Source organism: Schistocerca piceifrons, chromosome 2 (genome assembly GCF_021461385.2).
Source record: "Schistocerca piceifrons isolate TAMUIC-IGC-003096 chromosome 2, iqSchPice1.1, whole genome shotgun sequence".
Taxonomy (NCBI): domain Eukaryota; kingdom Metazoa; phylum Arthropoda; class Insecta; order Orthoptera; family Acrididae; genus Schistocerca; species Schistocerca piceifrons.
In genome coordinates, this window is record NC_060139.1 from 37,888,881 (window position 1) to 37,915,594 (window position 26,714).

The window sequence follows — 26,714 nt, forward strand, 5'->3', positions numbered from 1 at the left end:
TCCTTCTCTAGTTATAGTACTTAAACTAAAGAAAATGTGATAATTTAGTAAGGGAATTGGAAACCCTTAAACTTTATTCAGATGCCAAATATGACAGATCAGTATCCTAATTTTCATCAGACACCACTTAAAAGAGATGTAGAAAACTCACTGCATCACAGAATGTGGGAACCACACAAGAACTTACAAAACACATGTTTACCAATAAAACCAGTGTCTGCATTATCATGTGACATGACCTAAGTGCAAACAAAAAAAGTAACCAGGAAGAACACAGCATTAATATCCAATTTTTTATAGCACTACACTGTCACTCTAATTGATATGAGCCACGTCAGTGACTGTTAAAGATCACTTTTTAGTGATTTCTCCATAGCAGTGTTCACAAACATATTATGTGAATGAGGAGCACTATTCAATATGATAGCTTACTTAAGAGCTGAAGTTGCAAGAGAATCGTATCCAGAAAAAATTGCCAATGTTAACCATCCATAAACAAAAATATTAACTGTCTGGATTGTTGCCTGGGGAGTAATGACACATTTCTACATTTTCTATGATTTTATGGTTGAGGGTTTACATTGATGTGCTTGAAGATGGTTAGAAGAGTATGTTTTAAATTGTTGTCAAGAACCAATGGAGAAATAATACATCTACAGATCTGCATAAGGAATATCACAAGCCTTCATTGTGCAAGTACTGTGTGCAAGCCACTTTCATGTCTTTCGAAAAAGAGTTGTGACATTACATGAAGAGGCAGAGAAGTGATGGTTCACAGCCAATAAGCCTTTCTGCGAAGAACCAAAGTTTGCTGTAGGGGCCCATATACTACTGCCATCGTTTGGAGCAATACCTGTTTATGTGTGTGAAAAAGACAGAAATGTTTATGGAGCTACTGAAGAGATGGAAAGAAATATTCTGAAAGATCACACATTGTACTGAGGACACACAAGTGAAGTGGATTTGGGAGCAGCTGTCAACATTTTGAGAAAAAAGGCAGAGGTTGTTAGTGAAATGGGTACAGATCATAAAGATCTCATCAATTCATCAATAAATCTGATGCTGACAAAGGATTTAAGGGGTTGAATAGCTTTTTGAAAGACTCCTCTTTGTAGCTTGTACACATGGGAAGAAGTACCTAAGGCAGTTCTAGTTACTAGCTTAAAGTCTTGCTCTTCAAATGAAAATAATTATGGGCAGGAGGTAAGTAAGGAAGTATTGTATTTAGTGTGAGGACAACACTGGGAAAGTAGTATTTCATGGCAAAAAAAGCTCTAAGCAATATGGATGTTGATGTACAAGGCAAGAAGGACCTCTGGTGATAAAGTAATATTGGGAAAGATCTGTGGGATATCACTGGAGGGAGTGATTAGCATTTAGACACTGAAATGTAGATTGCAAAAAATTGGTTTGAGATGAGAATCAGACAAGGCAGATGATCTTTTTTGGGAGTATAGCAATCAGTAACAATTAGGTGTCAGTAGGGAGTTCATTTTGTGAAGTTTAAGGTGCAAGCAGAAATTGGTTGAAGGGAGCAATTTCATAGTGAAGAGGGAGATGCATTTAACCCTTTAACTGCTCTGGATGTGTTAACACGCATGCCTTTGTATCTGTCCCTGTGTGCTCTGAATGTGTTTACGTGCCCACCAGTCCTTATACCTGGTACTCTGAATATGTTGACACATTCAGAGCACACAGGGACAGGTACAAAGGCATGCATGTTAACACATCCAGAGAAGTTAAAGGGCTAAGTGAAAGGTTTTATGAGGGACATAACAGTTTTATGAGAAACTGGAGGTCGTATTGAACAAATAGAACGAGATCATAATGCTAAGATTTGTAAGTAAAGGTGTTAGGGCAAAGCTGGCAGATCCACTCATGTGCTCACAGCTGTTCTTTGAAAGTCATGGTGGAGCCCATGTCAGAGTTGGATTTCACACCACAATTTGTAACTCATTCTGTAGTTGTGACTTTGGACTTGTTGGGAGGGTATTTGTGGAAGGTGAAATAAAGTTAAAGGTGAGAAACTGCTGAAAGATTTTCAGGAAGGGGGTGGGGGGAGAAGGTGGGTGCGAAGGGTACATGAGCTTGGAACTGGTTAAAACAAAGTTCATTGGCTTTGGCTGCCTGTGAGTCATTAGAATGGATGGCACAGAAGTCAGTCACTGAAGGGAATAAGTAAAGGAAAGCAGGTTATGGTGTTATATCTCAGTCCAGAAGAGTGATGTGTAGCCCTACCTTGTCAACAAATGATGCTTGCGAACTTTAAAACAAAGTAATCAATTAATATTTAGGAGAGTAAATGTGTTGTGCACCTTTTGGGTATATATTAGGATGTGGAGAGTTATCTGAAGGAACACCCCATGTCTTCAAATTGGATGACAATCATTTTAACTACACAACTGATACTACCTGCATGAGCACTTGTGAATGCTCTATGATCATTGCCCGTGGTCAGAGAAGTGCATCACTCTTGAAGCAAGAGTCACAATTGACAATAAGGAAAACAACTAAAGTGAACAAAAGAATTTGAAATATGTATTCAATCTGTGTTTGTATTTGGATCTGTCAACTTGACATTTACATTGAGATTGAGAGTTAAGCAATTATTGTAAGGTTCAATGTAAAGAAATGTTTAATATGAAGACTTATTGCATTTTAGGGCAAGAATATATGACACAGAGATTTGAGAAGCATCATGTTTCTCTTTACACTTGGATATTGTGCTAAATTCTCGGCTTCTACTATTTACAGCTGAATCTGAAGACAAAATCTGAGCTTTATCCATAGGTAAACATAGATATTAGCTTAAGTCGCAATCAGCAATCACCACTCAAGAGAAAAGTAGAATCTCTACATAACTAATCCTTAGCATCAGGAATCTTACATGGTTCTTGAGCAGTATAGTATGGTCAAACACAACTTTTGGCTGACTTTGTGTCAGTCGAGTGACTAATAGAGAAATTCAATCACTGAAGGGAATGAGTAAAGCAAAGCAGGTTCTTGGGAAGTACAGCATGGTTAAACCTGAGTTTGGGGCTAGATATAAGATCTTTTTAGGGTACTGAGACTCGGGGTCAGGATTTTGGAAGGTAGGTTGGTAACATTGTAGGGAACCTAGAAAGTGTGTTCATGAGTGTCATGTTTTATTATTCCTTTATTTAAAATAAATAACCAACTAACTATCTTTTTATGAGAACAAAATGTGAGTGATGCTGAAACGAAGATGACATGATTGCATTTTTAAGTAAAATCATTAACATTTTCAAACAATAGAGATTTTCATCCAGGTACAAGGTACTTTTTTTTAAAAGTTGGATGTATGTTTTAAGCACAATTACTCTACAGTTATAAACCACAGTTATTGTATTTACTCACAATGATTTCTTTGTATATATGTAATAGAAGGTAACCAAAAGAAAGTGGAAAAGAAGCAACTGAAACATTCATACACAAAAATCCATCTTTTATATAGTAAACATTGTGCCTGTATGTAGCCTATTTTATTTGTTGAAGATGTTCTTTTGTGAAAAATGTCCACCTCTAATGAATAGTTTAAAAAATATTTTTTTCTCCTATGCAACATAAATAAATGTTTACTAAATAAGGAGGAACTCAAACAGAGGATGATTTGATTTTGTTTCTGTAGAAGTAGGAAGAAAAGTTTCCTTTACTGGATGTACAAACAGTTAAATGTATGGCATATGTAATATACTTCTAATTATGTATTAAATTATGTATAAAATCATAAAAGAAGGTTGTATACATGGAAGAATCCCAGAGATACTAGAAAGTATCATATAGATTATATCATGGTAAGACAGAGATTTAGGAACCAGGTTTTCAATTGTAAGACATTTCCAGGGGCAGATGTGGACTCTGACCACAATCTATTGGTTATGAACTGCAGATTAAAATGGAAGAAACTGCAAAAAAGTGGGAATTTAAGGAGATGGGACCTGGATGAACTGACTAAACCAGAGGTTGTACAGAGTTTCAGGGAGAGCGTAAGGGAACAATTGACAGCAGTGGGGGAAAGAAGTACAGTAGAAGAAGAATGGGTAGCTCTGAGGGATGAAGTAGCGAAGGCAGCAGAGGATCAAGTAGGTAAAAATATGAGGGCTAGTAGAAATCCTTGGGTAACAGAAGACATACTGAATTTAATTGACGAAAGGAGGAAACATAAAAATGAAGCAGGCAAAAAGGAATACAAAGTCTCAAAAACTAGATTGACAGGAAGTGCAAAACGGCTAAGCGGGGATGGCTAGAGGACAAATGTAAGGATGTAGAGGCTTATCTCACTAGGGGTAAGATAGATAATGCCTACAGGAAAATTAAAGAGACCTTTGGAGAAAAGAGAACCACTTCTATGAGTATCAAGAGCTCAGATGGAAACCCAGTCCTAACCAAAGAAGGGAAAGCAGAAAGGTGGAAGGAGTATATAGAGGGTCTATACAAGGCTGATGTACTTGAGGACAATATTATGGAAATGGAAGAGGATGTAGATGAAGATGAAATGGGAGATATGATACTGCGTGAAGAGTTTGACAGAGCACTGAAAGACCTGAGTCAAAACAAGGCCCCGGGAGTAGACAACATTCCATCGGAACTACTGACGGCCTTGGGAGAGCCAGTCCTGACAAAACTCTACCATCTGGTGAGCAAGATGTATGAGACAGGTGAAGTACCCTCAGACTTCAAGAAGAATATAATAATTCCAATACCAAAGAAAGCAGGTGTTGACAGATGTGAAAATTACCGTACTATCAGTTTAATGAGTCACAGCTGCAAAATACTAACGCGAATTCTTTACAGATGAGTGGAAAAACTGGTAGAAGCCAACCTCGGGGAAGATCAGTTTGGATTCCGTAGAAATATTGGAACACATGAGGCAATACTGACCTTACGACTTATCTTAGAAGAAAGATTAAGGAAAGACAAACCTACGTTTCTAGTATTTGTAGACTTAGAGAAAGCTTTTGACAATGTTGACTGGAATACTCTCTTTCAAATTCTTAAGATGGCAGGGGTAAAGCAAAGGGAGCAAAAGGCTATTTACAATTTATACAGAAACCAGATGGCAGTTATAAGAGTCGAGGGGCATGAAAGGGAAGCAGTGGTTGGGAAGGGAGTGAGACAGGGTTGTAGCCTCTCCCCAATGTTATTCAATCTGTATATTGAGCAAGCAGTAAAGGAAACAAAAGAAAAATTCGGAGTAGGTATTAAAATCCATGGAGAAGAAATAAAAACTTTGAGGTTCGCCGATGACATTGTAATTCTGTCAGAGACAGCAAAGGACTTGGAAGAGCAGTTGAATGGAATGGACAGTGTCTTGAAAGGAGTATATAAGATGAAGATCAACAAAAGCAAAACGAGGATAATGGAATGTAGTCGAATTAAGTCAGGTGATGCTGAGGGAATTAGATTAGGAAATGAGACACTTAAAGTAGTAAAGGAGTTTTGCTATTTGGGGAGCAAGATAACTGATGATGGTCGAAGTAGAGAAGATATAAAATGTAGACTGGTAATGGCAAGGAAAGCGTTTCTGAAGAAGAGAAATTTGTTAATATCGAGTATAGATTTAAGTATCAGGAAATCGTTTCTGAAAGTATTTGTATGGAGTGTAGCCATGTATGGAAGTGAAACATGGCCGATAAATAGTTTGGACAGGAAGAGAATAGAAGCTTTTGAAATGTGGTGCTACAGAAGAATGCTGAATATTAGATGGGTAGATCACATAACTAATGAGGAGGTACTGAACAGAATTGGGGAGAAGAGGGGTTTGTGGCACAACTCGACGAGAAGAAGGGACCAGTTGGTAGGACGTGTTCTGAGGCATCAAGGGATCACAAATTTACCACTGGAAGGCAATGTGGAGGGTAAAAATCGTAGAGGGAGACCAAGAGAGGAATACACTAAGCAGATTCAGAAGGATGTAGGTTGCAGTAGGTACTGGGTGATGAAAAAACTTGCACAGAATAGGGTAGCATGGAGAGCTGCATCAAACCCGTCTCAGGACTGAAGACCACAACAACAACAACAATGTATTAAATTTAGATGTCTTAAAAATTATTCTAATACTTTTTTTGTCAGAGGTACTGGTACAATGTACTGGCATGTACCATCACGATTAAACCACTGCTTCTACCTAATATGAGCACTTCATTTGTTGGCAATGAGGAGACACAAAATAAAAATGCTGTTTAAAATAGGCATTCCATATTTTGAGAGTTGAGAGTATGGAATGAAATAAGATAAACATGTCCATTGAACATGGACTCTAAAATGCATACCTAAAGAGCAATGTTCATCTTTGCTACTGTGAAACACATTTCTTCTACTGTAAGCTCTTTGCAATTACAAATGACCTACAGAATGCTCAATATGGTGTCCATTAATCGTAAGTCTGGAAAGATGAGTGCATAATTGTGCAGATGTTCTCAGCACACAGGGCAAGGGCTTGATGGTTGGTTGCACTTCCCTGACCATAGCAGAAGATTATCTCTGCCATTTCCATGTTGGAAGTATTATGCTGATACGTGCAAAGGTAAAATACAATGTAAAAGCATTTCACAAACATATCAAAACACAAAATGGTTTCATTAAAACTAATATATATGCTGGTCTTACCCAGAAATATGAATGGAGTTTACAGTACCAAAACTAACAGATATTTCTGCTTATCGTATCCATGGACAAAGACAAATCAGTGTGTACTCATTTGTTTACTGCAGTCTGTAAGTCATTTATAATAACAAAGTGTTTGCAATAGAAGAAATGTGGTCCATAGTAGCACAGAAGAACAAGTGTTTGTAGCTCTTAAGGCAATCATTTTAGAGCCTTTGTTTACTGGACATTTTTGTCCTGTTTTGGTCTATACAAATATCTCAAAACCATCTTCACTCTACAAAAACGAGCTGCTAGAATAATTACAAACAGTTCAAGGCTAACTCCTTCAAAGCAATTATTTACACAGCTGAATATTCCACCCCTACCATGCCTCTATATACAGAAAAGCGTAATTAATGTAAAACGAAATATTAACAATTTCCAATCCAACTCGGATCTACATACTTACAACACAAGAAAGTGCAATGACATTCATATAAAAAGAGTTAACAAGGCTTTGGTGCAGAAACAAACAAACATACAAGGAAGCAGATTGTATAACAACCTACTGGTAAAGATATAAGAAATAAAAAAATTGTCTTCATTTAAAGAAGCAGTATTCAAATTTTTAATGACCAACTGCTATTATAGTGTAAAAGAATACCTGGAATAGCTTCATACTAAACAATTATATTTATGTACTCTGTGCCAATAGTAATTTTTATCTGACTGTTGCTCTGATCTAAATAAATAATATGTACAAAAGTGCTAGAATTGTATGTGTTATATCTAAATATCAACTGTGTATTCCATGTAAAAAGTCTTTCTCATACATCAATGTAAATAATCAAAGTTGTACATGCTATTTCAGTGTGGTCTGATGTTATGTAATCTACTATGCACATCTGTATTTTGTATAGTATTGTTCACTCTATATGAGTGTGTATATATACACTCCTGGAAATGGAAAAAAGAACACATTGACACCGGTGTGTCAGACCCACCATACTTGCTCCGGACACTGCGAGAGGGCTGTACAAGCAATGATCACACGCACGGCACAGCGGACACACCAGGAACCGCGGTGTTGGCCGTCGAATGGCGCTAGCTGCGCAGCATTTGTGCACCGCCGCCGTCAGTGTCAGCCAGTTTGCCATGGCATACGGAGCTCCATCGCAGTCTTTAACACTGGTAGCATGCCGCGACAGCGTGGACGTGAACCGTATGTGCAGTTGACGGACTTTGAGCGAGGGCGTATAGTGGGCATGCGGGAGGCCGGGTGGACGTACCGCCGAATTGCTCAACACGTGGGGCGTGAGGTCTCCACAGTACATCGATGTTGTCGCCAGTGGTCGGCGGAAGCTGCACGTGCCCGTCGACCTGGGACCGGACCGCAGCGAAGCACGGATGCACGCCAAGACCGTAGGATCCTACACAGTGCCGTAGGGGACCGCACCGCCACTTCCCAGCAAATTAGGGACACTGTTGCTCCTGGGGTATCGGCGAGGACCATTCGCAACCGTCTCCATGAAGCTGGGCTACGGTCCCGCACACCGTTAGGCCGTCTTCCGCTCACGCCCCAACATCGTGCAGCCCGCCTCCAGTGGTGTTGCGACAGGCGTGAATGGAGGGACGAATGGAGACGTGTCGTCTTCAGCGATGAGAGTCGCTTCTGCCTTGGTGCCAATGATGGTCGTATGCGTGTTTGGCGCCGTGCAGGTGAGCGCCACAATCAGGACTGCATACGACCGAGGCACACAGGGCCAACACCCGGCATCATGGTATGGGGAGCGATCTCCTACACTGGCCGCACACCACTGGTGATCGTCGAGGGGACACTGAATAGTGCACGGTACATCCAAACCGTCATCGAACCCATCGTTCTACCATTCCTAGACCGGCAAGGGAACTTGCTGTTCCAACAGGACAATGCACGTCCGCATGTATCCCGTGCCACCCAACGTGCTCTAGAAGGTGTAAGTCAACTACCCTGGCCAGCAAGATCTCCGGATCTGTCCCCCATTGAGCATGTTTGGGACTGGATGAAGCGTCGTCTCACGCGGTCTGCACGTCCAGCACGAACGCTGGTCCAACTGAGGCGCCAGGTGGAAATGGCATGGCAAGCCGTTCCACAGGACTACATCCAGCATCTCTACGATCGTCTCCATGGGAGAATAGCAGCCTGCATTGCTGCGAAAGGTGGATATACATTGTACTAGTGCCGACATTGTGCATGCTCTGTTGCCTGTGTCTATGTGCCTGTGGTTCTGTCAGTGTGATCATGTGATGTATCTGACCCCAGGAATGTGTCAATAAAGTTTCCCCTTCCTGGGACAATGAATTCATGGTGTTCTTATTTCAATTTCCAGGAGTGTATATACCATGTATTTTTTGACGAAATCCATGCAATGTAAATTGTCTCTGGATGAATAAACTACTACTACTACTACTACTACTACTACGTCTCAAAACATGGAATTCCATTTTGTTAACTACCTTTATACTGAATTCTAAGACAAGCTTCATGTGAAAAATTTGGTATTAAAAATGTATCTTAAAAATTTTACGCTGTTACAAAAGTATATGGAAGGATATCATTTCCTGCAACAGAAAATTATCTGAAGACTGACAGAAAATGTGGCTTTGTTTATGAAATTTGGAAATGCATACCCTAATAATTTTTTTTAAAGAGAATATTCACAGTACAGCAAAACATTTAATGTTCTGATTCCTTTTTATTTCATAACTTTAAAACACAACAGTTACTCAGTATCATATTTACTGAATGATAATAATTTATATTTACTAAAAATATGTACATTAATTACAAAATTATAGCAGTATTAGTACACTAGCTATCCTACTCATAACACTTCAGGTATGTTCATATGCAGTATATACTGATGCAAAAAAGTAAATACATAAAAATATGTTTCTCTAAACACAAATAAAAATATTATGACTCCTACAGTACAAAGACAATTTCAATAACTTGCAGAAAGAGTTAACCCATTTTCCACACAATTGTGTATTACAGGTAACATAAATATAAACAAAATTAGATTATTTACATTAAAATGTCCACCAATTATTTTTGTATGGTCAACATATCTGCTTTAATTCGAGTATTATATGCTACAATAACAAAATACTAAAATTTACTATAATAGTTCACAGTTAACCTCAGTTACTCAGTCTTGTTTTAGTAAAAATAGTAAAATACCTGTACATCACTACTCAATTCTTAATTAACAACCAAACTGATGGACATCTTTACCACTGTATTTTATTAGCGTAAGTAGCTCAATTTTCAACGGAAGTTGAAATACTGTTATTTACAATCACATATGTGATAGGGCCTCAAGGTTTCTATAAGGGGGGTATCAACATTTTTTACTTACAGTAATAGATTTTTTACTCACTATACTGGTATAGTGATTTATTCATTAACAGCCACAATATGAAACCATAAAGAAACTTTTGTCTTTGTAATTAGGGAACATTACATAACTATGAACACATTATTCTATTGTATTTTATACTACTATATTCTTTATGTGTATGAACATACTTGATATTTTACATACATTTGTTATTTATTAACATGTGATAAAAAGCTACACAGGCCTGGAGATTAATGAAAATCATAACAATAGCTACAGACCACCTATTATGAAGCATCATGATTATTTGTGTTGTTTATGCTTCTACACATCGTTACACACATACTTTAGGGACTGATAACCTTGTAGTTTAGTCCCTATAATCTACAAACTAACCAACCAACTAACACACACTTCAAGTATAAATTATTGCCTCAGAGTGTAGATTATTTTTTATGTAGTGTCCTGTAAAGCTTTGCATTTGCAAAATGTGACTTTATAGGGGCCATTCATCTTATTATGTGGTCATGATGTGCAACAATGCCCTTTCAGAATATGTTTGGCTGCCTGGCCAGGACCTGTTACAACAGGCAGTTTAGTGAAAGCTTTTGATGTGTTCTGGAAACTGTGGGAAGTTGCCCAACAATGAGTGCTTTTAACTTAAACATAAAAAAGAATCACACTGATTTACACAAGAAGTATAAATTATATTTGGAAATAATTTTAAAAACAGTAAAAAGACTAGCACTTTGCTGCATCAGTCTATTTCATGTGTCAATTAATTGAGGAGTCTCAGCTAAAGCTTCTTAATTAGCCAACCAGAGTAATTGTAAGATCTTTTTTTGTTTCAGTATTGTAGTAATTCAAACACAATGTCACAGAGCGTAACTGAAAAAAATCTATTGCTGAATGTAAGAACATTTGCAAAGCTCAACACATCTTGTCTGCAAAGTGTGAAAGACAGTTAAATGAGGCAACTTGTTTTACATGCAGTAATTTGTCCCACAGCACAAAACACTCTAGCATATCTTAAGATATATGCAAAATACACAAGACAGTCATAAAAACCTTACAATCTTTACATGATTCCCAACACGAAAATATTTTTTGCATCAAATGGTGTACTTCCCCCTTTTTAGAATGTCTGTTCTATTTTAGGCCTACCATGAAACAGTAATGCAGTAATGAGACAGTGGAGAATAATATGGCACATATCTGATGAATGGATTACTTCAGGACATTTCCCTTGTGCTGAACCATATGCAAAAATGTGGCGTTAGCCTGATTTGATTTTTTGCTGTAAGTATTGACATTTTCTTTGACTCTTTGGTATCATAGAGTTCAGGATGCAACAAACCCTTTTAATTATTCCTTGTTAAAAAAAATGAAAAAAAAACCCTGGCTTATGATGGAAACCACAGAATGCCAACGTTAAAAGTGCTGGGGACAGGGAATGGGAAGGTGTGTGGAGAGGGTAACTTAGGGTATAAATAGGCCGTCCATGGAAATTATTTAAATATTTCAAAGTTAATTAGGGCACATAGCATCACTGTACTACTGGCACATGTAGTTAGGAAATTTACCACATTGTGATTTCCCCTGTCAGTTTAATTATCTTCTCACAAGACCCAGTCAAATATTTGGTAAGAGAATGGTTCAGTTGTGGGATGTATAAAAACTTGTGACAGTGTACCAGTAACTTACTGTTTTCTAATGCCTGCCATACTTCCATGAACAGTATTTACAATACCATACATTAAAAACATTAATTTAGTAGGGAAATAGCAAAAGATTGTTGACACTCCAGGATAACTTCGAGGAAATTCAGACCGTACATTGTCTCTGCTGCCGGTCAGTAAATCATCCACTAATTGATGTCAGCAACTGATGGTTATTATTCAGAAGAAATTCTGAGATGTATATTTACTAAAAATAACAGTAGTCAGACTTCAGTTACAATGAGTGGCACTTCCCCCTCCTGCAACCTTGTACAGACTTTTCATCCATTTGTGGATTCCAATGAATTGCAATGGTAGAAATTACTGTGATTTTACAAAACCACAGATTTGGTGTTTTGGGTGTGGAGGGAAATACTATGAAGCAGCAACTGCTACACAAGTTAAGTCTATTTGGGTGTCATGCTGTTAATGGGAAATTATGTTTCATTGGTGCAGTGATGACTTCGACACTGATCTGCAGTCAAGGAGGATGAGAGTCTTTCAAATACACATGTGTATCTGCAGTGTGTACTGTAATGCTAAGTTTCTGTTGTTATTAATGGGCAGGTTCTAAAAGAAACTGAGATGGTGCAGTGTACCTGATGAACTTAGGTTTCCCCATGAAACGGAAAAACTGCCACCAATTGCAGAAAGATTTGAGATTAACAGACACAAGAACTGCAGTCTACCGGTATTCTGTCTCCTCTCCTTCTTTTGACAGTCAAGTTATGGTGGGAAAATTTCTTGTATCACTGGACTGGCTACTTATATTTGGCCAACGTTATAACTTAGTAACATTAAAACAGAAGTAACTGAAACTCCTCATATAGAGCTTTGTTACTCTCTTCCTACAGTGACACCTTTTTAAAAACACAATGTATTGTATAATGCAGTAATTCAGTAAACAGTTTATGTACATTATGATAAATACCATAGGAAATAAAAATCTGTGCAGTAATGAACTCCAGTCTATGTTATAATTATTTCAAATACAAGAGTTGAAGCTGAGACCTCCATTGGCACTTTGTCTTATTGACATCAAGCTTCGCGAGACAGTCGCTGGCCATAAAGCTAAATAAGCTTCTGAAAAGTATCTGTAGGGTGTGACTGAGCTTTAAGATGAAGTGAGGATCATGAAGTGAATGTTTCAAAATATGGGACCAATGGCTACAAATGAAAGTTTCAAACAGCATGTTGTCTAGAGGAAGCAATGCATGTGAAGTGGGCTACATGTTTGCAGATTGCTTACATTCCATAACGCAAGGACGTTGGTAGCATTGCGTTGAAATAAATATATAATTGCTTCTAACATGCTCAAAGTGAAGTTTACAACAGTTTACTTTGCGTTGCTGGTTATAGAAATTAGGAACGTGCAAGCACCAGTTTAACTAGAGGTTCAGCTGGTTGTAGTGCTCCAAAGGTCAATGGTTTTGCAACAAGCTTCACCCTTATTCGGAAAAAAAATCATCGTGGACAGGTACTCGGGAGAAATTGCGCTGTTCAGGTCACAGAGAACGGAGAACTAGTCAGATAGTACTGGTGGAGTAAGGTACCAATTTTATCCTTACCGTGAACAACGAATGCAACCAATAGAGTCACATGATTTTGCATACAAAGTTCAGTTCTATCAATTTACTACACAGCACAGTAATGCTGTTACGCTACCGAACTGTCTACAGATTTTCTAGGAAAAACCCCTCTCAACTAAGACTGTGTTTCCAGCTGCCGCAGTAATCATGTTTTGAATGATGAAAAATCATATCCTTCGCTCGTCTCAGAGCACCAGCAACGATTCTCTGTTAACTTATAGACTGAAATTGTAAAACGTCAACTAACAGAACTTTATTTGTTGCTACTCCGTGTGACTGGTGCACGTTTCGAGTGTTCATTGGAGATTTTCTCCTACAGTTATTTGGAGTCTGTACGTATCGTTGTCCCTCTTTGACATTGAATACCAGACACCTTCATTGTTGTAATTTTTCATGCTTTCCCGGCGATCTGTTGACATCTTGGGTATTCGGGAATCCAGCCGGATATTCGCGTCGTTCTCGCACGATATTTCAACAGCGTGGCTCGCTGTCTTCTTCAGGTGATACCTAACAGTCTCAGATATCACCTGAAGAAGACAGCGAGCCACGCTGTTGAAATAGCGTGCGAGAACGACGCGAATATCCGGCTGGATTCCCGAATATCCAAGACCTTCGTTGTTGCTTCGGAACGGGACGTCCTATGTGCTGTCCGTTTCGGATTTTATACTCCTATGGATTGTGTCTTATAATATGATTACATGAAGTCGTTGATGTACGTTTTCCAGGTGGAACAGCCCGCAGGTATATTTGAAAGAGTGCGGAAAATTTTTATGCCTCGTTGTAATGGAAGCGTCGAGGCTGTCAGCTGTCACTAACAAGGGGAAGGCCTAAGACACGGCCAACCGATTCGTCTCAAATTTGGCAGGTCGCTTCTGTAAAACCTAAAACGAAGGAATCTAAGATATTTTGGGTCAACACCCCCGCAATTTTGAGAAAATCACCCCTAAAGGTTATGACGAGCAATCGACTCAAAATTGGAGGGATCGATAGATAATTGTAAATAGAGCATTATTCATCATCAGGTATAGGGTCCGAAAATGCATACTTTTCCAGAAATCGAGGTAAGAAACATTTACAACTGCCGCTTCTGTGCCCATATGGGAAGCGCTTTTCGCCGACAGCACCGATAGCGCAATGGCCAAGGTAACTGGGTGAGACTCGGAGAACCCGGGTTCGAATCTCGAAGAAACCTTGCGGCTGTTGTTCTTTTCGTTTGTATTTTTCCATATCTCAATTGAGAGGGATAGGAGGGTTAATAAGGTAAGTATTGTTAGCATTCCTTATTGATTTACTTACCTTATTAACCCTCCTATCCCTGTCCATTGAGATATGGAAAAATACAAACGAAAAGAATAACATCCGCTACGTTTCTTCGAGATTCGAACCTGGGTTTTCCGATTCCCAGTCAATTACCTTGACCATTGTGCTATCGGCGCTGACGGCGAAAGGCGTTTACCATGTGGGTACAGAAGAGGCAGTTGTAAAAGTTTCTTTCCTGGATTTCTGGAAAATTTTGCGTTTGCGGACCCCATACCTGATGATGAAAAATTTCTATTTACAATTATCTATCGCTCCCTCCAATTTTGAGTCGTTGCTCGTCATAGCCTTTAGGGGTGATTTTCTCAAAATTGCGAGGGTGTTGATCCAAAATATCTTAGAGTCCTTCGTTTTAGGTTGTACACAAGCGACCTGCCAAATTTGAGCCGAATCGGTTGGCCGTGTCTGAGGCCTTCCCCTTGTAAGATCTATTGGCACGAGCTTAAGTTGCTGATAAAATGTGCGAGTTGTTTATGTCATTCAATGTTGATTTTCGACCATTAGTACGTCCTCTCAAAGTACTGGTGAGACTCTACTACGTACTGCATAATTTTGTCCTGAAATGTTTTCAACATCCTGTGGACACGGATTGGCGATTTTTGTGTCTCTGTGAAGCGGCTGGCGGGAAATACGTAGAAGGTTCCGTTCTCGTGAACCGCTACTCATGACTTTTAAGCAAGTTTCACCCAGAAAATCCGTGGTAATAATTTCATAAGTGTACATACATCACGGCCGACATAAGCAGCACAGTGGGCTTTCTGGTTCTGCGATCGTGTCTGGGAAGATGAGACGTTTATCGCGATGCAGCAGCAAAGGCGATACGGTGGCGACTCCGTACTCTGTCGGTGGAGGCCAGGCAACCAGGCCACTGCTGGAAGGGGAGGAGGCGGGGAAGTACGGCGTGGCGGCTGGAGGCCTGCGGTGGCAGCTGGAGAGGTCGCAGAACCTGCCGGGCACGCGCGCTCCAGTCTGGCCCCTGCACCAGCTCGACATCAGCGACAGCCAGGAGTCTGCGGACACACCACGAAGTGCACGTTACACACACGAGTAAAGTTGCACTCTTGGCATGGCTGATTAAGTATCTCAGTACCCTGTTTGTACGATATACACTACTGGCCAGTAAAATTGCTACACCAAGAAGAAATGCACATGATAAACGGGCATTCATTGGACAAATATATTATACTAGAACTGACATGTGATTACATTTTCACGCAATTTGGGTGCATAGATCCTGAGAAATCAGTACCCAGAACAACCACATTAGGCCGTAATAACGGCCTTGATACGCCTGGACATTCAGTCAAACAGAGCCTGGATGGCGTGTACAGGTACAGCTTCAACACGATACCACAGTTCATCAAGAGTGACTGGCGTGTTGTGAGGAGCCAGTTGCTCGGCCACCATTGACCAGACGTTTCCAATCGTTGAGAGAACTGGAGAATGTGCTGGCCATGGCAGCAGTCGAACATTTTCTGTATCCAGAAAGGCCCGTACAGGACCTGCAACATGCGGTCGTGCATTATCCTGCTGAAATGTAGGGTTTCGCAGGGATCGAATGAAGGGTAGAGCCACGGGTCGTAAAACATCTGAAATGTAACGTCCACTGTTCAAAGTGCCGTCAGTGCGAACAAGACGTAACCGAGACGTGTAAGCAATGGCACCCGATACCATCACGCTGGGTGATACGCCAGTATGGCAATGTCGAATACACGCTTGGAATGTGCGTTCACCGCGATGTCGCCAAACACAGATGCTGTAAACAGAACCTGAATTAATCCGAAAAAAATGACGTTTTGCCATTCGTGCAGCCAGGTTCGTCGTTGAGTACACCATCACAGGCGCCCCTGTCTGCGATGCAGCGTCAAGGGTAACCGCAGCCATGGTCTCCGAGCTGATAGTCCATCCTGTTGCAAACGTCGTCGAACTGTTCGTGCAGATAGTTGTTGTATTGGAAACGTCCCCTTCTGTTGACTCAGGGATCGAGACGTGGCTGCACGATCCGTTACAGCCATGCGGATAAGATGCCTGTCATCTCGACTACTAGTGATACGAGACCGTTGGCATCCAGCACGGCGTCCCGTATTACCCTCCTGAACCCACAGATTCCATATTCTGCTAACAGTCATTGGATCTCGACCGATGCGAGCAGCAATGTCGCGATACGATAAACCGTAATCGCGATAGGCTACAATCCGACCTTTATCAAAGTCTGAAACGTGACGGTACGCATTTCTCCTCCTTACACGAGGCATCACAACAACGTTTCACCAGACAACGCCGGTCAACTGCTGTTTGTGTATGAGAAATCGGTTGGAAACTTTCCTCATGTCAGCACGTTGTAGGTGTCGCCACCGGCGCCAACCTTTGTGTGAATGCTCTGAAAAGCTAATCATTTGCGAATCACAGCGTCTTCTTCCTGTCGGTTAAATTTCGCGTCTGTAGCACGTCATCTTCGTGGTGTAGCAATTTTAATGGCCAGTAATGTATTTCAATCCCTGTCTTCCCCTACACTTTTTACTCTCTACATCAAAGGATCCCAGATGGTGGTAGGCAAATCACCGGAGATACGGAAGGACATTCCAGGTGGTACGCGAACATGTAAACAAAACAGCCACTGATATAAGTGAAATTATTTTTTATGTTACTTTATTTTTAAGAAGAATTAAAAAAACAACAGAAAACAGTGTTTTATTGCCTTAAAAGATGCTTTGCCCCTTCTGAAATACGAGGCAAAAAGTGTAATCCCTGAAAAAAAAACAGATTCTATGGAATTTCGAGCTTATTCTCAAGGGCAGCAGATGACCCGAAACGTCCCACCTACGCCAACTCGACGCCACCTGCTGTGTCCGGGTATAGTTAGAAACATTTAGAAACAATAACACGTTAGCTCGGCGTAAGCAATCGTCAGTAAGTGTACGAAAAAGACAATTCTTCCGCTTCTAATGTCGATTTTTGTGTGGAGTATTGACTTTTGACAGTTTGTTTGTCATCTTATAGTATATAGTTCTGTCTTTCAAGTACGAATGAGTGGTAAGAAGGCGTACTCGGGCAGAAAAGGTACGGAAACATCGTGTCCAACGGGGTGTGGAAGCAGTTATATCATCAAAGCGTCCAATGACTAGATGTGAGGCTGGGAGTCAATGCCTGCGCTAAAAAATTGAACGACAGCGTCCAGGATTTTGATATGAATAACGGACTGAGCTACAGAATTATATATTTTCCTGCCGCTTTCACTGTTATTTCTCAGCACCTGAAACGTAAAACGTGCAATACAGGCGTCGCGTTGGAAGAAAGAAGTCGAGGCTTAAGCTTCACAATAATTATTGCTTGTCCATACTGCCAGGAAGCTGTTGTGCTAAGCAGCTGTAAGTTTATATGCAACGCTTACGAAATCAGCCGCCGAATCGTCCTAGCAATGCGCCTGCTTGATGTAGGTCCAAACGGAACTGTTTAAGTTTTGTGCGTTCATCGAATTGCCACGGCAGACATTTCAATTGTTCTATGACAAACTAGTGGACACGATTTCGATCACAACGGCAACAGTACAGCTGACTAGTCCTGGTATAGCAGATTAACACATTTCAAAACTTCAAACACGTTTTTCTCGGTATATGATTTTTCAAAACCGCACGCAGCGTAACTCCAACAATTTTCAATCTCTTTATTTGAAAATTTAACCACAGCTTTGAAATAACATTAATAACATTTCAAAGTGAATCGCTTAGGGGATTTTCGATTAGTTAATTCAAACAATATTTATTAACAAGTGGCTGTTCTGTTTTTGGTGAAAACTGAAAGACTTTATTCAAATATTCGCCAATTACACAAGAATTAATATTTTTAAAATGGCCTAGCTACATTCATATATACTACATAGATTTCTTTTTCTTTTTTCCAGATTCAAATTAGCACCAGTTATAGTGCGTGCCGTAGATTGTCTCAAATTCAACATGCTTCGGGAAAATAACTGACGTGTCGTCATTTTGCAATATTTTCCAACAATTTTTTAAAAATATACTTAAGCATATGTGAAATAACTACTCCATGTATTATTTCTCTATCACCTATCCTGGCGCAAAAGAAGTGTTAAAAAGAAAATGGATTTACCGTAGAGTGTTTGTTTCGGACTGTACGCAAGTCACAACAAGATCGGATCGGACCCTCCACAACCCTCCCTACATAACTCGTCGTTCTCTGGGCCGGGAATTATTCATCTTGCTTTGACGTAGGCGATATTTAGATCGGGTCCTGTCGTTGGTTATTCAAAAGTTTTCGTGCCGGCTTGCAAGTGCTACCAACTTACATGCTGCACCAAAGTGTAGCGCTGCAGTAGTCATTACGCAGTGAATGGTTTATTGTTGTTATTACTGTTGCTTTGTTGGGCGTTACATTAAATGACATCGTGATACAAAGAAAGCTTGCGTCTGGCACTGGAGTGTGCGAATTATAAACTGAACTCCCCTCCCTCGGGGATTCATGAAAAGCGAACAAGCTATAGTGGTGCGCTCAGATTTCTAAAAATGTCAAGTGGTAGGGTCTATGCAGTGAAAACACTCTGAGAACTCCTAGTCTACAGCTTCTGTTACTACCACGGAAAATATTCCCTTATTTCTTAACCTATTTCCTATCTCCAGTCTCTTCTTCGTATCCGTGTTTTCACATGTACCTTTCCTTGCTGATTCTGAGGATGACCTCCTCATTCCTTATCTTATCAGTCCACTAATTTTCAACATCTTACTGTAATTCCACAGCTCAAACGTATTGTTTTTTTGTTCTGGTATTTCCACAGTCCATGTTTCACTACCACACACTGCTATGCTCCAAACATACATTCGCAGAAGTTTTTTCCTCAAATTAAAGACAATGTTTGCTACTATCGCACTTCTCTTGGCTAGGAATTCCCTCTTTGTCTGTGTTAGTCTGCTTCATATGTCCTTGCTTCGTCTCGCAGGTGTTAGTTTACTTCCAAGGTACCAGAATTTCTTCCTCATCACTTCGTGATCTCCAATTTCGACAAATTTACAGCCAGTCTCATCCCCGATACTCTTTATTAGTGTCGTCTTTCGTCAGTTTAATCTCAGTCCATATTCTGTACACATTGACTCTTCATTCCGTTCAAAACATTCTGTAATTTTCCTTTACTTTCACTGAGAATAACAATGAGATTGGCGAATCTTATCATTGACATCCTCTCATCCTGAATTTTAATCCGACTTTTTAACCTTCCTTTTATTTCCGTCTTTATTTCTTCGGTGTCTAGATTGAACAGTGGGGACGAAAAAATACATCCCTATATTCGGTCTTGGTCTTCCAGTCTCATGGATCTTTCTTGGTTCTTGTACCCTTTGCATGTTGCTTGTTTCTTTTATGTCTTATTCTGATTTATTTCGGAATGTCGAACATCTTATAGTAATTTACTCTGTCGAATGCTTTTTCTACGCCGACAGATGTATGTATGTATCTTGACGTGTCTGAAGTCTTGCTTCCATTATCAATCGCAACGTCAGAACTGCTTCTCCGGTGCGTTTACACAAGCTCAACGCCATCTAACCAATCCTGAACTTCTTTTCCGTTCTCCTGTATACTATCTTTGTCAGCAATTTGGAAGCATGATCCGTCAAGGTGATTGTACGATAGTTCTCACACTTATCTGTCATTGCTATCTTCGGCCTTATGTGAATTATAATTTTTCCGAAAGCCTGATGGAACGTCTCTAGATTTGTAGAATCGACACACCAACTTGAATAGTCGCTTGGTTGCCTCTTCCCTCCATGGATTCAGAAATTCCGCGGGAATATTATCTACCCCTTCTGCCTTATTTGATCGCAAGTCTTCCAAAAGTTCTGGATCCACTAAAGTCCTCCATATCGACACTTACCCACTTGAGACGAGTCCTACCCTCTTAGAGATCTTCAGCGTAGTCATATCTGCATACCTACTGCCTCCTCAGCGCTTAATAGTGAAATTGCCTTTGCACTCTTAATCTTGACACCTATCCTTCCAATTTCGCAGAAGATTATTTTGACTTTCCTATTAGCTGTATCAATCCTGTCGACGACCATTGCATCGGAAATACTTTAAGAAACGCAAAGAAATTATGTTGTGCCGATGTTATGTAAAATACACACTAAGATACTAATGTTTATAATTGTACATATTTAGATGCTATTGGCAGAGAGCAGCAGCTATAAGTCTACATATTTACATGCTAATAGTAGAGAGTAGCAGCGAGTACATTACATTCAACAGTAAAGTTCATTGTAGTCAAATACTCAATTAAACTCTGTAAATGACTACTACGGTTTCGATCGGTAAATCATTTTCAATAACCCCATAAAAATTCTGAAGAAACTGCATACAAAGCTATTACATTGATAAATTAAATAAATTCGACAGTAATATACATCCATTTATGAGTGTTTCTGTACCTAAGGGTGCGTCAGAATACGCAGGGTGTCACCATTTGATTGATGCTGACTGTCAGTGTTTTACAATAGTGTAGAAACATCGACAATTTTTTAATAGTTTATCTGTAACAATTAAAAAGCGTAAGCACTTTTGTTTATTGTTTTATATTAACGTAGCTTTAAATCACATATGTAAGTCAAACTGTAAGGACAGGACCGGCGCAAGCCCAAGTGCCGCCCCGTGCGAGCTGCTAAATTGTCACCCCCCCCCCCCCCTCCTTTTTTAAAAATATTTTTTTTTTACAAACCGTTTGTGGAATTTTGTTTAAACAGATCTGTAGGAAATGTCAGCAATCAATCGCAATTTTTGTTTTTACTTTTCAGATCTACCTAGGTTTCGGCTACTGAGTGGCCAGTTTGAAAGCTTTTAATACGTGCTTACATCTACTGAGCGAGTAGTATTGTGAAACAAAAGTGCCGGTCAGAGTTTAATTGTTGTTCATGCAGGCGGAGACAGGTGTTTCATGGCTCAAAAACCAAAACCTCCGACTATCACTCAGAAAAGGATAGCAAAAATTTTCAAAAATAGGTGGAAACCCAACTTATGCCAAGCTTATTAGCAATGTCTTTATCCCTTGTAATTACTCGCAGCGTATTTCCCCATTCGGAATACTTCTAGCCATTGTAGGCGTCGGACACAATGTGGCGATCCGATGGCATGGTGTGGGTATGGCGAATGCCCAGTGAACGTCATCTGCCAGCGTGTGTAGTGCCAATAGTAAAATTCGTAGACGGTGGTGTTATGATGTGGTCTTTTTTTTCATGGAGGGGGCTTGCATCCTTGTTGTTTTGCGTGGTTCTATCACAGAACAGGCCAACATTGATGTTTTAAGCACCTTCTTGCTTCCCACTGTTGAACAGCAATTCGGGGATAGCGATTGCATCTTCCAGCACGATCGAGCACCTGTTCATAATGCACGGCCTTTGGCGGAGTGGTTACACGACAATAACATCCCTGTAATGGACTGGCCTACACAGAGTCCTGTCCTAAATCCTATAAAACACCTTTGGGATATTTTGGAACGCCGAATTGCCGGCCGGAGTGGCCGTGCGGTTCTAGGCGCTACAGTCTGGAGCCGAGCGACCGCTCCGGTCGCAGGTTCGAATCCTGCCTCGGGCATGGATGTGTGTGATGTCCTTAGGTTAGTTAGGTTAAATTAGTTCTAAGTTCTAGGCGACTGATGACCTCAGAAGTTAAGTCGCATAGTGCTCAGAGCCATTTGAACCATTTGGAACGCCGAATTGGTGGTAGGCCTCACCGACCGACATCGATACCTCTCCTCAGTGCAGGATTCCGTGAAGAATGGGCTGCCATTCCCCAAGAAACCTTCGAGCACCTGACTGAACGTATCCCTGCGTGAGTGGAAGCTGTCGGCAAGGCAAAGGGTTGGCCAACACCATACTGAATTCCAGTATTACCGATGGAAGGCGCCACGAACTTGTAAATGATTTTCAGCCGGGTGTCCGGATGCTTTTGATCACCTAGTGTATCTGGTGACTGGTGGCCACGAGAGTGCCACAATTCATCCTGGTGCTGACAAAACCAGTCCTGGGTGAAGTGAGCTGTGTGAGCTGGGGGCCTGTCATCTTGGGACACAACATCATCATTGGTGAACAAAAACCGTATACCGTGGGATGGATCTGATCAGCCAAAATGTACAAAGAATTCTTGCCAGTAATATGATCTTGCAGAGTAATCACGGAGCCAATGGAATACAACGATATGGCTACCCAAATAGTCACCGAACCTGCGCCTTGTTTCACTCTTGTGAAGTAAACTCGGCCAGAAACTGAAAACACAAGACTCTTGCGACCAAATGGCTTTCTTGCTACGACTCACTGTCCAGATTTTATGGCTTCTGCAGCACTTTTTCAGCTTACTGGAATCTCCATCACAGAGCAGCTTGTCCTGCAATTCCATGCTTTTGGAGTTCCTTTCGTGTTGTTTTGGTGCTGGCAGCTTTCGGGAATGCGATGTATACTTCTGCAGTCGTCCTCGTACTTTCCGTCACAATCATCTTCAATGACCGACTGTACAATCACTCAACACGCTTTCGTCGATGTGACTTATCGGATGATCTTTTTCCGCTTTCCCTGTACGCGGTATAAATCTTCTGTACAGTGCCCCTCGGAACATCAAACACTTCGACTACCTTGGTTACGGGAGCATCCATCATACGAGCAATAATGTGCCCTCGTTCCAAGTCAGTCAGTTCCGAAATATTGCGGTGACAAATACACAGAACACTGTTCTGATGCCGACTGACACTTACAACGTATTGAGGACATAGCAAAGGTGCCGTTCGTGGCCAAGTAATACAGCGCATCTGCATTTTCGTTGAAGCATGCATTTCTCATGGTGTTCCCTGATTTTTGTCCGATCTCTGTACATGTAGAACGCTAAGATAGCATACAGTAAGTATCGTGCTGATGACAATGAGAAAAATATAAAATAGAACGTAATTATATATTGGGAATTGATACAGGGCAGAAGAAGCAATGCTTCAAAGCGTCGCTTTGTGAAGGAAATAGATGACCACCTACTATGAGCTTGCTAACTGTATACCACTATTTGACTGCTGGAAGAGTGAACTATTGTTTCAATAGCGTACTAGGTTAAAATAGCAATCAGCTGTGATCATGTTGATGGGCACAGTTCGAACCAAAATGAATTTAAGCGGAGGGACTAACAAACTGACATTTTCAGTGAATTTCCCAACACGCTGAATTAGAGGTGCTGTGGAAGATGGAATGCTCGCTGTCGTGTCTTAAAGGGCAATGACAGTCAGGATCCTACCTGGATCATCACACGAGATAAGCAGCCGTCACTGAGGGCACGACAGCCGCGAGTAGCCTGTTTGTTACCTTTCCTACAAGGTCAGGCAGGTGCCCTTTTGCAATACGACTTTACCTTTGCACATACGTCTCGCCTTAACTCACGCGCGCTGCAACGTGTTTGTCTCCTACCGCAACCAGACAAGTATGTGCGGGACATGGCAAAGAAGTTGACGTGTTAGACTGTAGCTAAACTTGTAGCAAATATCTGAAGATGGCAGATAGAGGCTGATGTTGGTACTCGACTGTATTGCATCGCAAATGTAACTGAAATAAACAATCAGTTATAATTTCCCAAGAGTATCTGCGTTTCTCCACAGACATTATCTTTCCTTGTAAATAAGAGTTAATATCATTCGCGTCACTGGAATAGTTATCACGCACTTTTGGAGGCAACAAGAACCTAGCAGGTGATTATGCCGAAAGTGAAAGGGAAAAGGAATTAAGTGGCAGTACTGTACCTTAACTGCAACACAGGCTTTTTACAAAACGCACTGAGTAACAACAGCAATCGTTATTTCTCTAATTGCACGGTAACATATTTTTTTCATTCCAAAAAGAATGAGTTATCTAAAGAGTGATTATTCAATTCTACACTACTGGCCATTAAAGTTGCTACACCACGAAGATGACGTGCTACAGACGCGAAATTTAACCGACAGGAAAAAGACGCTGTGATTCGTAAATGATAAGCCTTTTAGAGCATTCACACATAGGTTGGAGCCGGTGGCGACACCTACAACGTGGTGACATGAGGAAAGTTTACAACCGATTTCTAATACACAAACAACAGTTGACCGGCGTTGCCTGGTGAAACATTGTTGTGATGCCTCGTGTAAGGAGGAGAAATGCGTACCATCACGTTTCCCACTTTGATAAAGGTCTGATTGTAGCCTATCGCGATTGCGGTTTATCGTATCGCGACATTGCTGCTCGCGTTGGTCGAGATCCAATGACTGTTAACAGAATATGGAATCGGTGGGTTCAGGAGGGTAATACGGAACGCCGTGCTGGATCCCAACGGCCACGTATCTTATCCGCATGGCTGTGACGGATCGTGCAGCCACGTCTCGATCCCTGAGTCAACAGATGGGGACGTTTGCAAGACAACAACCATCTACACGAACAGTTCGACGACGTTTGCAGCAGCATGGACTATCAGCTCGGAGACCGTGGCTGCGGTTACCCTTGACGCTGCATCACAGACAGGAGCGCCTGCGATGGTGTACTCAACGACGAGCGTGGTTGCACGAATGGCAAAATGTCGTTTTTTCGGATGAATCCAGGTTCTGTTTACAGCATCATGATGGTCGCATCCGTGTTTGGCGACATCGCGGTGAACGCACATTGGAAGCGTGTATTCGTCATCGCCATACTGGCGTATCACCCGGCGTTATGGTATAGGGTGCCATTGGTTACACGTCTCGGTCACCTCTTGTTCGCATTGACGGCACTTTGAACAGTGGACGCTACATTTCAGATGTGTTACGATCCGTGGCTCTACCCTTCATTCGATCCCTGCGAAACACTACATTTCAGCGGGATAATGCGCGACCGCATGTTGCAGATCCTGTACGGGCCTTTCTGGATACAGAAAATGTTCGACTGCTGCCCTGGACAGCACATTCTCCAGATTTCTCACCAATTGAAAACATCTGGTCAATGGTGGCCGAGCAACCGGCTCGTCACAATGTGCCAGTCACTACTCTCGATGAACTGTGGTATCGTTTTGAAGCTGCATGGGCAGCTGTACCAGTACACGCCATCCAAGCTCTGTTTGACTCAATGCCCAGGTGTATCAAGGCCGTTATTACGGCCACAGGTGATTGTTCTGGGCACTGATTTCTCAGGATCTTTACACCCAAATTTCGTGAAAATGTAATCACATGTCAGTTCTAGTATAATATATTTGTCCAATGAATACCCGTTTATCATCCGCATTTCTTCTTGGTGTAGCAATTTTAATGGTCAGTAGTGTAATTTCAATCCGGAGATAATTTTACGCTCTTTAATTACGATATAGAGCAAAGGACTGTGATATCAGCTGGACGAAATGGATAGTCCGATGAGAAGAGATTACAAGATGAACACCAGCAAAAGTAATGGAATGTAGTTGAATTAAATCAGGGGATGTCCAAGAAATTAGATCAAGAAATGAGAGGGCGAAAGTGGTGGACAAGGTTCCTACGTGAAAAGCGAAATTAGTGACGATGGCAAAGGCAAAGAGGTTATGAAATACAGACTTGCTATAGCAAGAAAACATTTGTAGAAAAGAGGAAAAGGCTAATGTTAACATTTAAGGTTTGAGGAGTATTTCCAGAAAGTACTTATCTATAGTCTAACATTATAAAGAAGTGAAACAAAGGTGATAAACTGTTCAGAGGTGAAGATTACTCGTAGATTTCTAAAGGCGATGTTGTTGAAGAACGCTGAAGGTTAGATGCGTGGGTCTGATAACTAATCAAGAATTACTGGATCCAGTCAAGGAGGAAATAAATGCATGCCACAACTTGATTAAGCCGGCCGGAGTGGCCGAGCGGTTCTAGGCGCTTCAGTCTGGAACCGCGCGACCGCTACGGTCGCAGGTTCGATTCCTCCCTCGGGCATGGATGTGTGTGATGTCCTTAGGTTGGTTGGGTTTAAGTAGTTCTAAGTTCTACGGGACTGATGACATCAGCTGTTAAGTCCCATAGTGCCCAGAGACATTTGAACCATTTTGAGCAACTTGATTAAAAGAAGGGCTCAGTTGAAAGGACACATGCAGAGGCATTAAATACTAATTAAAATTATTTA